Consider the following 12,918-nt stretch of genomic DNA (forward strand, 5'->3'; position numbering starts at 1 on the left):
ACACACACACACCACATAATATACACACATACCACACACACACCACACAAACCACACACATATACCACACACATACACAGTAGCAACAATAATAAAATTTAACACAATAAGCTATGTCTTCCAACCAGCAGGCAGACAGCCAAGATCTGTGAATGGCAGTGCTAGGAACTGCAGAGAGCATGCGGGGAGCTGTGAGGAGCTCTGGGGAGCACCTAGGCTCTGGGAGGAGCTGTGTGGACCACGGAAATGTAGAGGACCACGCAGATTGTAAAAATGGCACAGGACTGTGTCTGCTTCCAGAGGCAGCATGTTGTCCAGGAGTGGGCTGGCTGCCAGGTAAACTATGTTAGCGCCATACAGTATGGTAGCCACACAGCATCACAGACAAGGAGGCAGACCTGCATCACATCCAAATAGGGCAAAGAACTTTAATAAATTAAAATGCAAATAGCAGGGGAGGTAGGGAAAAATTTGACTTCTGTTAAAAGTAAAAACAAACAAACAAACCCGTCTGTGAGTTAAGAGACGAACAGCAGGTTAATATCACAAAATGCAGTCTTGACCTTCTGCCTGTCTGCAAAGGTCAGTGACAGGCAAACTCCTTGCTTCACCAGGCTTCTACCTCAGGCTGCTGATTTTCTCCTCTCCCATCTGACTCCCTGTCTGCCTCCGGCCTCCATCCTGACTTGCGGTAGGTCTCAGGCTCGATTGCTTCCGTTGCTTGGAACATGCTCTCAAGTTTTAACTCAGACGCCAGCTCTTCAGACCAGCTTCAGAGCCCTCTGCAGGGACAACCAAACTTGTAAGCCCCTTGGAAAGGAATGCCACAACACACACTATGGTAACGCCACCTCCTACCGGATGAGAAGTCCATGAAACAGAAGACCAAGCCAATCCCCAGCATTGCTTCTGGCCCCTGGCCACAACACTGGCACTCAACAAAATGCCAGTGTGTTCTCCTAAAGAGCATTCAGGGAAGTAGGTCAAAGCAGGGAAACAAGGGTCCCATAGAGAAGCCCAAGTAACAGACCAATCGTGGCGGCAGCTTGTGCCCAGCGTGCCCAGTGGAAGCCCAATATGATACAGATTTTGTAATTTATGGCTTTGGAAGACATTCTGCCAATGTGACCCCAGAAATGCAACTGGTTTCAGGTAATGGACAAACAAACACGGGCTTCTGACCGAAGTCTCTGAACTGAGGTGTGTCTCTGGGCGCGCTGGACGATGTGATGTTAGTACTGAGTGTGACAGAGTACTGAGCTTCATGGGTGACCGAGTTTGGCTCCTGGCGAGGGAAGCCTGACCCTCTGGCCCCAACGGGAAGGAGCTTGACATGGTGGACATTTCCCCACCCTGCAGCACCGGTGGCTGGGTACAGGTGCCTTCCTTCCTCTGGCCTGTCCCATCCACAGGGTAGGCCTGGCGTCATGTGACTATGCTTTGAACCCTGCCTGTGGTGGCTTCCATCTGTAGCAGGCTCAGAGGGACTCTGACCTGCCTTGTTCACTCTTTCTCGAGAATCTTGCTTTGGAGTGTGTCAGTGTTCAGGAACTTTTGGCTGAAGGGTAGAAGTGGGTGCGGTAAATACTTTGTTGTTAGGAAGATCTAGCGGTGATTTGGAGGAAAACCGGTCCTGGTTATGTTTACCAGTGGCCAAAGCCTGGATTCTCCTCCGCAGCCCAGAGCCATCCTTGTCAAGACCGAGAGTGATCAGCTGAGGTCAGGAGATTCAGATGGAAGAGGAAATTCCTGTAGTTACTTCAGGAGCCATGAAGGTCACACCCAGGCTTCCATCCAGGGCCTCTCTAGCTTAGGTCTTTGGTTCCCATTGACCAGGCCCTGATCACAGATAAAGTGAACTTGGACAGCGGGCACTAGTCACCCAGCACCAGAACGAGGTCCCAGTGTGCTTGGCCCTGAAGAAGCTTCCAGGTGAGCTCTGGGGTCTGGAGGGAGGTATGTAGGGGGGCAGGTGTTCCACAAAACACGACGACCTGGTCCTCTTAGGCTAGGGAGTGGGGGACACCCAGGGGACTTGGAGACGGATTCCTGATTTCATTGGGTGAGGGCCCTTTCCCTGCCAGAGCTGGGGCTGACTCTCTACCTTCTTGTTAAGATTTAGAAAGCTCACCATTGTCTCTCAGAGACCCATGTGAATGTGTGCAGGATATCACAGGCAAATCAACCTGTCAGGTGACTGATCTGTTCAACCTGACCAGTGGTTCTCAACCTGTGGGTTGTGACCTCCTGGGGATCTCATATGGAATCCTGCATATCAGATATTTACATTATGATTCATAACGGCAGCAAAATCACAGTAAATCAAAAGGAAATACTTTTATGGCTGGGGGTTGCCACAGCATGAGGAACTTTATCAAAGGGTCACAACATTAAGAAGGTCAAGAATCATCAAGTTAGGGCAGACCCTGAACGGGAATGGCCTGGCCTCAGATCTCTGTGTGCGTGGACATTGAGAACATCAGGAGCTTGGCTTTCGACCGCTAAAGGTCTTTAGTCTGCAAGAGGAGGTGGGCAGGGTGCAGAGGGTGAGTTAGAACAGAGGGATGGCTCAGTGCACCCGCTGACCAGGATACGCTCTTCTCCTCTCCACGTCCTGCTTCTTCCAGAGGTCAAATGGTTCTAATCTCACTGACCAACCCTGCCAGCTATGAGGAAAGGGACCGGTCTGTGACCCTGTCCCTAGTGAGTTAGGAACTACCTGTGAGCCTGAGGTGGCGGGAGAACACACGGGTACTGAGCCACACCTGAGCCGCAGAAGGGGGAGAGTGGAGATGTAGGGTGAGCTTACAACCATCGCTATGTGCAGTAGACGTCAGAGTGGGCCATGGGTAGAAGAATAGTGAATATGTTCAAGGACGGGTTTTCCTCTCAGCTGTGGGCTCTCTTGCCTCTCAGACACCAGCAAAGGAGTAAATGTGACACATGAAATGAAGGGTGGATGAAAGATGGGAGAAAGAGGCCAGGTAGAGGGACACCTAAGGCCATTGGTGTTCTGACACAAGCCATGTGTGCTCAGCCCTGTTTCCTCTGCACTGAGACACTGAGGTGCATGCAGGCACATGTGGACAGCAGACAGGCAGGCAGACACACACATACACACACACACTCATGCACACACACACACACACAGGGCTTGGGTTTGTTCTCCACTTACAAGCACGAAAGGAGGACTGGATTGCAAATGCCTCATCTCTGCTACCTTAATGGAGTCTTTGTCGTCTATGAGCCAACTCCTGGCCACTCTGCGCATCAGCCCCAGCCCAACCAGCTCAGCCACAGGCTGTTGACTCTCTAGTCTGGGCTGTCTTGCAGAACAGGTCTCCAGGACTGTTGGGAGCACTGGTTGTCGAAGGAGATCTCAAGATAAGCGCGCACAGGCATTTCAACTCCCTTGTTTCTTCCGCCAGAACCTGGGGAGGGTTTCTCTGTGCCTTCAACATCGGCTCTTTTGCACATTTCTCTGTGGACTGCAAGGGCGGGTGATATTCAGCTCCCCAGACCCTGTTGGGCACAGTGACTAACCCACGACAGGTGCTCAGTAAAGAGGGGCAATGAGTCCAGGAGCCCCTACAAAGAACTGCAGGGCAGGGAAGGTTGGTGACATTTGAAAACAGGCTGAGCATTGGCGAGGGTGGCATAGAGATAAACGGCCAGTTCAGGGGGCTATGTACCCACCTGTGTTTTGAGCCCATTCTCATTCCATTTCCCAAAGCAGACTTACAAGGTCTACTTGGGAAGGGCAATGATTTATTGGGCCACAGAGATGTTCTCATCAATACCAGCTACAAACTAAAGACCCAGTGGAAGATAAAAGTTCCATCTAGCTTCTTGAGGTCACATGACTGAGTTCACAACGTCCACACAACAGCTTCAGGACTCTTGCCTGGTAAAGCTATCTATCCAGAGTTGGTGTGAGAAATGATCCCCACTTCATAATAAAAGCCCTGGACACTGAGTAGTCAAAGCCAAGTAAGTTTATTTTTGGTTTTACAGAATTCAGGACAAGAAGCATAAAATGTCTGGTATGCCAATTAGGTATAAAATAGTTTCTTTAAAATCATATTTCCCTGCTCCCTGAATGCCTCATTGGCTGAATCTTCAGGAGGTACAGTCTTTTCTGCATGTCTAACATAGCTCCCACTCCAAATCCACCATCCTTGGAGGGCTTGCAGTCTTTTTCCCTTTTGTTCTAGGTAGGGTGAGGCACGCAGTATATTGTACTTCTTCAACCCTAAAATAGACTGAAGTGTCCAGGTGAGCAGCTGCCAGCTGCTGGCTCAGGAAGCCAGGGGCCTGGTGCCTTCTGCTTCTCTGTGATTCTTGGACAGGGTTCAAAGCCCTGAAAATGGGCCATAAATTTTACCCTTGGGGGTGTGTCTTACCTGGGGGCTCTGACATCACCATGGAGAAGCTGCCCAACCTCAGAGGCTGACACCCTGGCTGAGGGCCAGCCCCTCCCACAGCCCTGGCTGTGAGTGCACAGCTCCTGCCCCCCTTGTGAGTCACAATCCTGCCGCTCTCAGTGCCCTGCTACATCAGCCTGACTTCTCCCTCATCTGAGCGGTGCCAGCCTCCCTACCCTTACCAGGCCATCTCAGCCTTGGGACCCTGCTAGGCAGTACCACCGAAGAGGGACACAGATCAAAAGGGATGGGCAGGTATGACCAGGTGTGTGTTCCTTTGCCTTGGAGGAAGCGGTTGATGACTGTCTTGCTGGCAGCCCCTAAGCCACAGGTCTAGGTTGGGAGGAGGGGTCTGGCAGGTCTTTGGGAGGTTGGGTCTGGCTTGGTTATGGGACAGGCCACTACCTAAGGCACAGAATTCAGAGACACATACTAGTTGAGCTGTGCCAATCTGCACAGCTGTCTGTGAGGGGTCACTGGGGTCTGGAATGGGCTTGGGGCTTCCTGTTAGATCAAAGTAAATAGCCCAAGCAAAAGTGTTTCCCATCCATGTGTGCTAAGGGAATGACCCAGGGGACCTGTAGGAAGGTGAGCAGTGTGGAGAAAGAACCAGGCAGCACAAGTTGCTTCTTCCCACTTTCTGCATGTCGTGGCATACTCCTTCCAATGTCCAGATAATTCCCTGGGCGTGGGGTGTACAGATGCCTTCAGGAAGTTGAACAGAGATTGTGAACATGGGTGACCCGTGAAAATAAGGCAACTCTTGTGACTTGATCTATGTAAGATGTTTGGAAAGAAGCCAGACCTGGGACCTACAGCTTGACCCTGGCTGACCCCAGCAGACTGTTGCAGAAGGGGATTGCCCGCACTCAGTGGGTGTCTGGTCTGTCTGGTCTGTTTTGCAGAGTTCCTCCTAAGAAAATTGATGGTTGGAAGTATTGTTCCCTTGGGAATACTTTTCTTGGGAAAATTAGATGATCTTCTAAAAGGATAGAATAGTATGTAGGTTTCGCAAATAGAATAGTACTTAAGTTCAGTTACCCAGAGGAGAGCTTGAGGAATCAAACACGAGACTCTGTGTGTAGGTATGTGCACACAGTATGCACATACAGATATGTGCACCTATATACAATGAATACAGACTGGGATGTGTCTCACAGAGGCACTTTTTACAATGTATTCTGTTGTTTTCAACAACATCTCCATCGTTTGATTTTACCAGTAAAGACTCGGGAGCCAATGCTGGGGCGAAAGCCTGCTAGCTCAGAGGGGCAGAGACAGCCCCGAGCTGACCATCCTCCTCAGCCGACAACCCAGAAACCTCCTTCTTCTTTACCGCCTCGAAAACTCTCCTCAAACCTTCCCTTCTACTTCCTGTGTGTCTCTTTATCCCTCCTCCTGTCTCCCTCTCACTCTCTATGGTTTTTTCTTGATCAGCCTGTGTTCGCTTCCTGTCAACTGGTTGCTTGCTCTGCCTCTTGACCTATGGTTGCCTTTTTTAAAATCCTGTTTACAATATTAAAGCAGAAAGCTCTTAGCTTAAAGGTGTGTGCTAGGACTAAACAACACCACAACTAGAAACAGGATTTTCTAGTAAATAATGCAACCTCAGGGTTCAGTTTGATCAAATATCCTGCACCAATATTCATGCGTTCATACATATATACCTATGTGATTTTTTTCATGAAAATGAGCTTTTCCTATGTTTTTTTCAGCCAAGTAGTAATTTTTTCCTGTTAATTTTATGTGTGTGAGTGTTTTGCCTACATGTATGTCTGTGTACCATGTACATACCTGGTACCCATGCAGGCTAGAAGAGGGCACTGGATTCTTTGGGAATGGAGTTACAGACAGTCATAAGCCATTGTGTGGGAGCTGAGAATTGAACCCAGATACTCTGGAGGAGCAGGAACTGCTCTTAACCACTGAGCCATCTCTCCAGCCCCAGTCTTTATAAAGGGCCTTAATTACATTGGGAAGATTTCCTGTTTCTGGAGTCTACCCGTAGATCTTCCCTATGACTGGTTCAGTAGTTCCTGAACTACTCACGTAGTGTGCTCACGGCCAGCATGCTGGCACTTTACAAACAGGCTTTGCCATTGGCTGACACAAAAACAAACTCCAGTGCATGTAGGAAAAGACCAAAGTTCTGAATAGTGCATTAGAAATGTAACCTGGAAGCTGGGTGGTGGTGGTGCACACCCTTAACCCCAGCACTCTGGAGGTGGAGGCAGGTGGCTCTCTATGAGTTCCAGGCCAGCCTGGTCTCCAGAGTGAGTTCCAGGGCAGCCAGAGTTACACAAAGAAACCCTGTCTTAGTGGGGTGTGGGATTTAACCTGGAAACCACATTGGCACTCCTACACTCTCTAAGACTGAAGAAGATACATGCCAGTAACCCAATGTTATTAAGGCCATTTGTAAAGACTGTGGGGCTGGAGAGATAGCTCAGTGGCTAAGAGCAGTTGCTGCTCCTCCAGAAGATCTGGGTTCAATTCCCAGCTCCCACACAGTGGCTTACGACTGTCTGTAACTCCAGGTAACAGCTAGAAGCAAGTAGGCCGCAAAGGTAGGTAAGCAGACTTAGGATGATGTTTGTCTAGCATGGGGACAGAATACCAGGTTTAGGGGTGAGCATATGTCGTGGGAGCAAGGCTGAAGCTACTGCTTTGAGCTTTCCCAGGATAAGTTATTACCACCTTGCTAGAGGGGACAGAGCAATCCATTACAAGGATGTGCTGGACACACACATGTACCACTGTGTGCACCTTGTCTGAGTGCTGAGGACTGACTGTGAAGAGATCTCTCAGCTGTCCAGATTTTGGCCTTCATGGCACTTGCTGGTTATTATGCACATGGTGAGCTGCCTGCTTCACTGAGACAGTGCTGGACTGGCTTTCCCTTCCCGATGGCAGAAACTGCTTCCGTGGGCATTTGTGGATCAGAGCTGCCGTGGGCGATAGCGTTTATACCTCTGTCCTTGTGGATGTTCATTTATCTGTGTGTCTCCTGCCCTAAGTTCTGTGGACTGTTTTCCCTTGAGTCCAGCTGCTATAGTCGTGTGAGTTTGCTTGATTGACTTTGACATTGGCTTGGTTGTTTTGTTTGTATCTGTTTCCTCCTCTGGCCCTTTGCCCCGTGAGCACACAGGCTTCTGGGCATACTGACAGCAGCCAGCTCCAGCTTTCCAGTAATACCTGGTGCAGGATGACCTGGGGAAGTATCTGTGACCCTGGGAAGGACCTTGGGAAGTATCTGTGACCCCAGAAAGTATCTGTAACCCTGAGAAGTATCTGTGACCCTAGGAAATATCTGTGATCCTGGGAAGTATCTGTGACCCTAGGAAGTATCTGCAATCTTGGGAAGTATCTGTGACCCTGGGAAGTATCTGTGATCCCGGGAAGTATCTGTGACCTTGGGAAGTATCTGTGACCCCGGGAAGTATCTGTGGCTAGGTGCAGAGGGGAAGACCTGTCTACAGCACTGGAGAGAGAAGAAGGAGACACGCAGAAAACAAAAGGCGCTATGTGCAGGCACGCTGCACAGCTGTCTCCTAGAGCAGAGCCTGGTGTCTTGCTTGGTGTGGGAGTAGATCCTGAGCTCTGGTTAGTCGGGCACTGCTGCCATAACAGCAGAGTAGGCAGAGCATAAACCTAATTAGTCTTAATCAATAAAAAATTGGGGCTCAAATATTGGGGTAAAAGCTGAAAGATCAGAGGCGCAGCAGCCACCAGAGACTTCTTACCTCTCCGAATCCTCAGACCCCTTCCTGTCTCCACCCAATATTGTCACTTCCTGTCTCCTCTCTGTACAGACCTCCAGATCTTTATGGTTAATTCGTGACTAGATTTGCCCTCCCATCTCCGAGCCAGCTTTATTTGTCAGAACACAGACAAAATACCACAACATAGAACTGAGCCCCCAGATCCTGGTCTGACCTTTTTCTGTGCAGGATGGCTGTGCCTTAGCTGGGGGGATTTGCCGGTCAGTGACTTGCAGATTCTACAGTCAAGGGTGGATGACCCATCAGGCCACTCAAGTGTCAACAGTAGAATGTGTTCTAGAGCCTCTGAGGGACATCAAGACACAGATTCCCAGGTGGTCACAAACTGCCGACCTGGGGCTCTGTGGGATTCATCAGTAGCGAGAGGGTGAGGGCAGTCTCTACAGTCTGTCGTTCAAATGGGTCTGGGCTCTCTGGAAAGGGGTGGGAAGTATTTGGAGGATCTCACTGTTACCTGCAGATGAGTCATGGAGCCTTTGCTCAGAGTGGCTCTGACTGTGCCTCACTGAGGAAGAATACCGAGTCCAGGTAAGCTCCCCGTTTCCTCAGGAGGCCGTTTGTTTAGCCAGGCTAAGCGATGTCTGCTGCACATTGTGGGGTTGTCAGTCAGCCCTGCGGTTGCAGGAACTCTGGAATACATACTAAGAGGAAGCCTCTTCCCAAGCTGCGGTTGCACTGATGCAATACGCTAAAGGGAAAAGGGGGAAGCATGGGGTATACCCATTCCTAGAGCGCAAGAATCCCAGAATTCCTAAAGGAAGCAATAATCTCCATCCTCTGAATACTCATGTTTCATTTTCCTGCAGGAAATAATAGAATCAATGAACATTTATTTGGTGCCGCTTTTAGATTTCAAACAAAAATGCCAAGAAAACTGACAGTGGCTGCTCACAGGAGCGCTTTCCCTAAGAGCCAGCCATGCTTAGACTTCCCAGTTAGGAGCCTCTTCAGCGTCTCTGCAGGGGGGTTACTGAATGAGGGGCTGTGAAGCTCACAGTCCCTGCTTTGGGCCCTGGCAGAGCCGTGGCCTCTCTCTCTCTCTCTCTCTCTCTCTCTCTCTCTCTCTCTCTCTGGTTGTTACACCACCTGGCGTCCTGAGGTTAAAAGGCTTCTTCCCTGAGGTCCACAGAAAGCACTGGGTCCTTCACTCTTTGTTTAGTGAGCTCTTGTCTGCCCACAGCTTTAAGACCATGGCTAAAGTCCCACGTGGATGCTGTTCTCGCTGTTGCGGTTTTATTGGTTTGTTTACCATTTTGACATTAAGCTGGAGTCATCTGAGAAGGGGGAGTCTTAGCCGAGAAGACACTTCCATGAGATTGACCTACCTACAGGTGTGTGGGTATTGTCTTGATTGATGACTGACAGGGGAGCGCCCAGCCTACTGTAGTGGTACCACCACTGAGAAGGTGTTCCTGGGGTGTACATAAAAGCAAACTGAGCCAGTCAGAAAGAGCAACACAGCAGAAAATGTTCCTCCATGGCCTTTGCTTCAGTTCGCACCTCTAGTTCCGCGGTTGAATTACTGCCCTGACTTCCCTCATTGATGCAAGTGTGACCCAAGAGTTGTAGAATGAACAAAACCTGTCCCTCCCTGTCTTAGTCACTGTTCTATTGCTGTGAAGAGACACCATGCCCATGGCAACTCTTATTTTTTTTAAAAAAAAGAATTTAATTGGACTGGCTTACAGCTTCAGAGGGCCAGTCCATCATGACAGGGAGCGAGGCGGCGTGCAGGCAGACATGGTGCTGGAGAAGGAGCTGAGAGTTCTACACTGGCTCAGCCAGCACAGGGAGACGTACCAGGCCTGACCTGGACTTTTGAAATCTCAGACACCCCCAGTGTCATACTTCTGTCAACTAGGCCAGCTCCTAATCCTCAAATAGTGCCACTCGCTGATGGCATTCAAAGAGATGAGCCTATGGGAGCCATTCTTATCCAAACCTCTACACTCCCAAAGTTGCTTTTGGCCAGGCTTTATCACAGTAGTGGAAACCCTAGGACAGGTGTTAACTACAGGTGGGGTAACGCCTGAGACTTGTACTTAGCCCCTGTCTAACCTTGGGAGCAGGTGGGGTGATGCAAGATACTTGCACTGTCCTTGTCTAACCTGGGGAGCTTAACCACAGGTCAACTCTCTTTCACAGTCAAATCAGCTTCCAGAGCTTACTGTTCTCTCCTCCCATCCAAGTATAGGTCTACAGGACTGTGTCTGTCAGTCCAGGCAGGAGCCAAGACCTGGGACAATAAGAGCAGCCCTGCTTTTGGCCACGAGATCACACCTAAAACTCTTTCACCTTAGAGATCCGGCAATTCTGTAGATATCTCTCGAAGAACATCTCTTGCAGACTTTAATGTCTCCCATTTTCAACATTCCCCTCCCCTTGACAGAGATGAGGAGAGTCCTGGGGGAAAGACACGATCTATACATTGATGCTGCAAACCAATTCCCAACTAGGAGAGTTGCCAAAGGAAAACTAGACCTCTTGGGGGGATTTTCGTAGCCACCGAGGTCCCTGGAAGATCTAGATGGAATGTGAAGAGCCGAGACAACAGCTATTAGGAGTTGCTTTCAGGGTCAGTTGCCAGCCCCAAAACAGAGTCCTGGTAAGTTTGAGAAACTAATGGAGAAAGAGACTAAAAGCAAAGAAAGCACCAGAAGCTGTCCCATCGCACACAAGTCAGTGGGGTAATTATAGACAGGATGATGGAGTTGAAGGCTACTAAAACATCTCCAGAAAATTAGACAGAACACATTAAAGCATAGCTTTCTGTGCTACTCCAGCTCACCGTGTCTGTTGTTTGCTGGGGATTACTCTGATTAAGGGTGACTCCAGGGCTCTCTACACTGTTAGCCATTTGGATCCTCACAGCTTCCTTTTTTCAAGAGGAAACGGAAGTTTGGAGATGTTTCAGGGCTAGGATGATGATGCAAGGTTGTTTCCAGGGTTCCTGTGTTCGTGTGTGCACGGGCACACCGGCATGTGGAAGCCAGAGGACGGCTTCAGGTATCCTCCTCAGGATACGCTGTCTGCCTCTGTTGAGACAGGCTCTCTCATTAGAGAGTTCACTGCATTAGGCTACACTGGGTCAGGGAATCCCAAGGACTCTTCCTCTTTCCACCTCTGGAACCCGGGCATTCAAGTACACGCCCACCATGCCTGGTGTTATTACTGGGGCTCAGCCTCAGGTTCTCACGCTTGTGATTTAAGTGCTTCACTGACTGGGGAGTGGCACCTCCTCCCCCACATTAGAATACCTTGCTAGCCTAGTCTTGTTCTCTTGTCTGTTTTCAGAAATAATAACCCATTTAAATATTCAACCCATTTAATATTTAAAATCATGTATCCGACAAGGCTTGTCTTTCCTTAGGAACCAGGTAAGCTACAAGAGCCTTGTCTCCATTATTGGTGGTCATGTCGGTTACCAAGGCTGTAAGATTCACTCGCTTGGTTCATCCTTGGCAGAAATGACAGAGGACACAGCCCTTTGGGAATGGTCTAAGAACAATGAGCTTTATTAACAACTGGGTAGAAGGATGCTTTCGGGAGACAAGGTCTTACTAGGAAGCTCTGGCTGTCCTGGAACTCTGTGTGAACCAGGCTGGCCTCAGACTCATGGAAATTTGTCTGCTTCTGTCTCCAGAGTCCCTAGATTAAAGGGTGTGGCACTATGTGCAGGATGGGGTGTTTCTTATTTGTCCTGTACAGTGGGCATAACACCGTGTGACACTCTGGACCTAGCCTGTCCAACATGTGCCCACGAGAATCTTTTTTTTTTTTTTTTCGAGACAGGGTTTCTCTGTGGCTTTGGAGCCTGTCCTGGAACTAGCTCTTGTAGACCAGGCTGGTCTCGAACTCACAGAGATCCGCCTGCCTCTGCCTCCCGAGTGCTGGGATTAAAGGCGTGCGCCACCACCGCCCAGCGAGAATCTTTAATGTTAATTAGCAAGTGAAGCTCAAATCCAGTTCCACAGCGAATGCCAGCTCTATCGTAAGGACTCAGTGACCACGTATGACTGGCAGCTGCTTGGCCAACCAGCACCGCTCTGGGCTGGCATCCTGGGCTTTGCTGTCTTATAACGGGTCCAAGATTTAAATGCTAATTATTACACACAAAATGGTACATGTAAAATTGTTCTCTGCATGTAAATGGAGTATCATACTCAATACTTAAAGCATCATTGCAACATGGTGAAATCACATCTTTGCACTACTAAGTCCATGGCTCTGGGATCTTATCACATTAAATGTTTGTCAGAAGATAGACAAGGCATCTAAAGTTGATGTTTTTTGCTTTTTTTTGTTTTTATTTGTTTATTTCTTTTGAGACAGAGTTTCTCTGTGTAACAGCCCTGGCTGTCATGGAACCCACTCTGTAGACCAGGCTGGCCTTGAACTCCCAGAGATCTGCCTCCCTCTGCTTCCTGAGTGCTGGGATTAAATGTGTGCACCTGCTTTGTTCTTTAGGACAGAAGAATATTCCACATTCTGCACCACTGGCAATTTCTCTGGACATAGGAGTTACTCTCAAAGGTACATATGATGTGATATTCCTATCTGAAAGTAATAGGGAAAAAATTGCAGTGGAGCTGATTAATAATCTTCCCAGAGAATAAGCATAAGGTAGACTCGGGCCTGCAAAAACGAGTGTATTAACTATCCAAAGCCTTAATAGCCAGCCTACTTCTAACACAGAGAGGGTAGGACTGCTC

The sequence above is a fragment of the Arvicola amphibius genome, chromosome 8 (genome assembly GCF_903992535.2).
Source record: "Arvicola amphibius chromosome 8, mArvAmp1.2, whole genome shotgun sequence".
Taxonomy (NCBI): Eukaryota; Metazoa; Chordata; class Mammalia; order Rodentia; family Cricetidae; genus Arvicola; species Arvicola amphibius.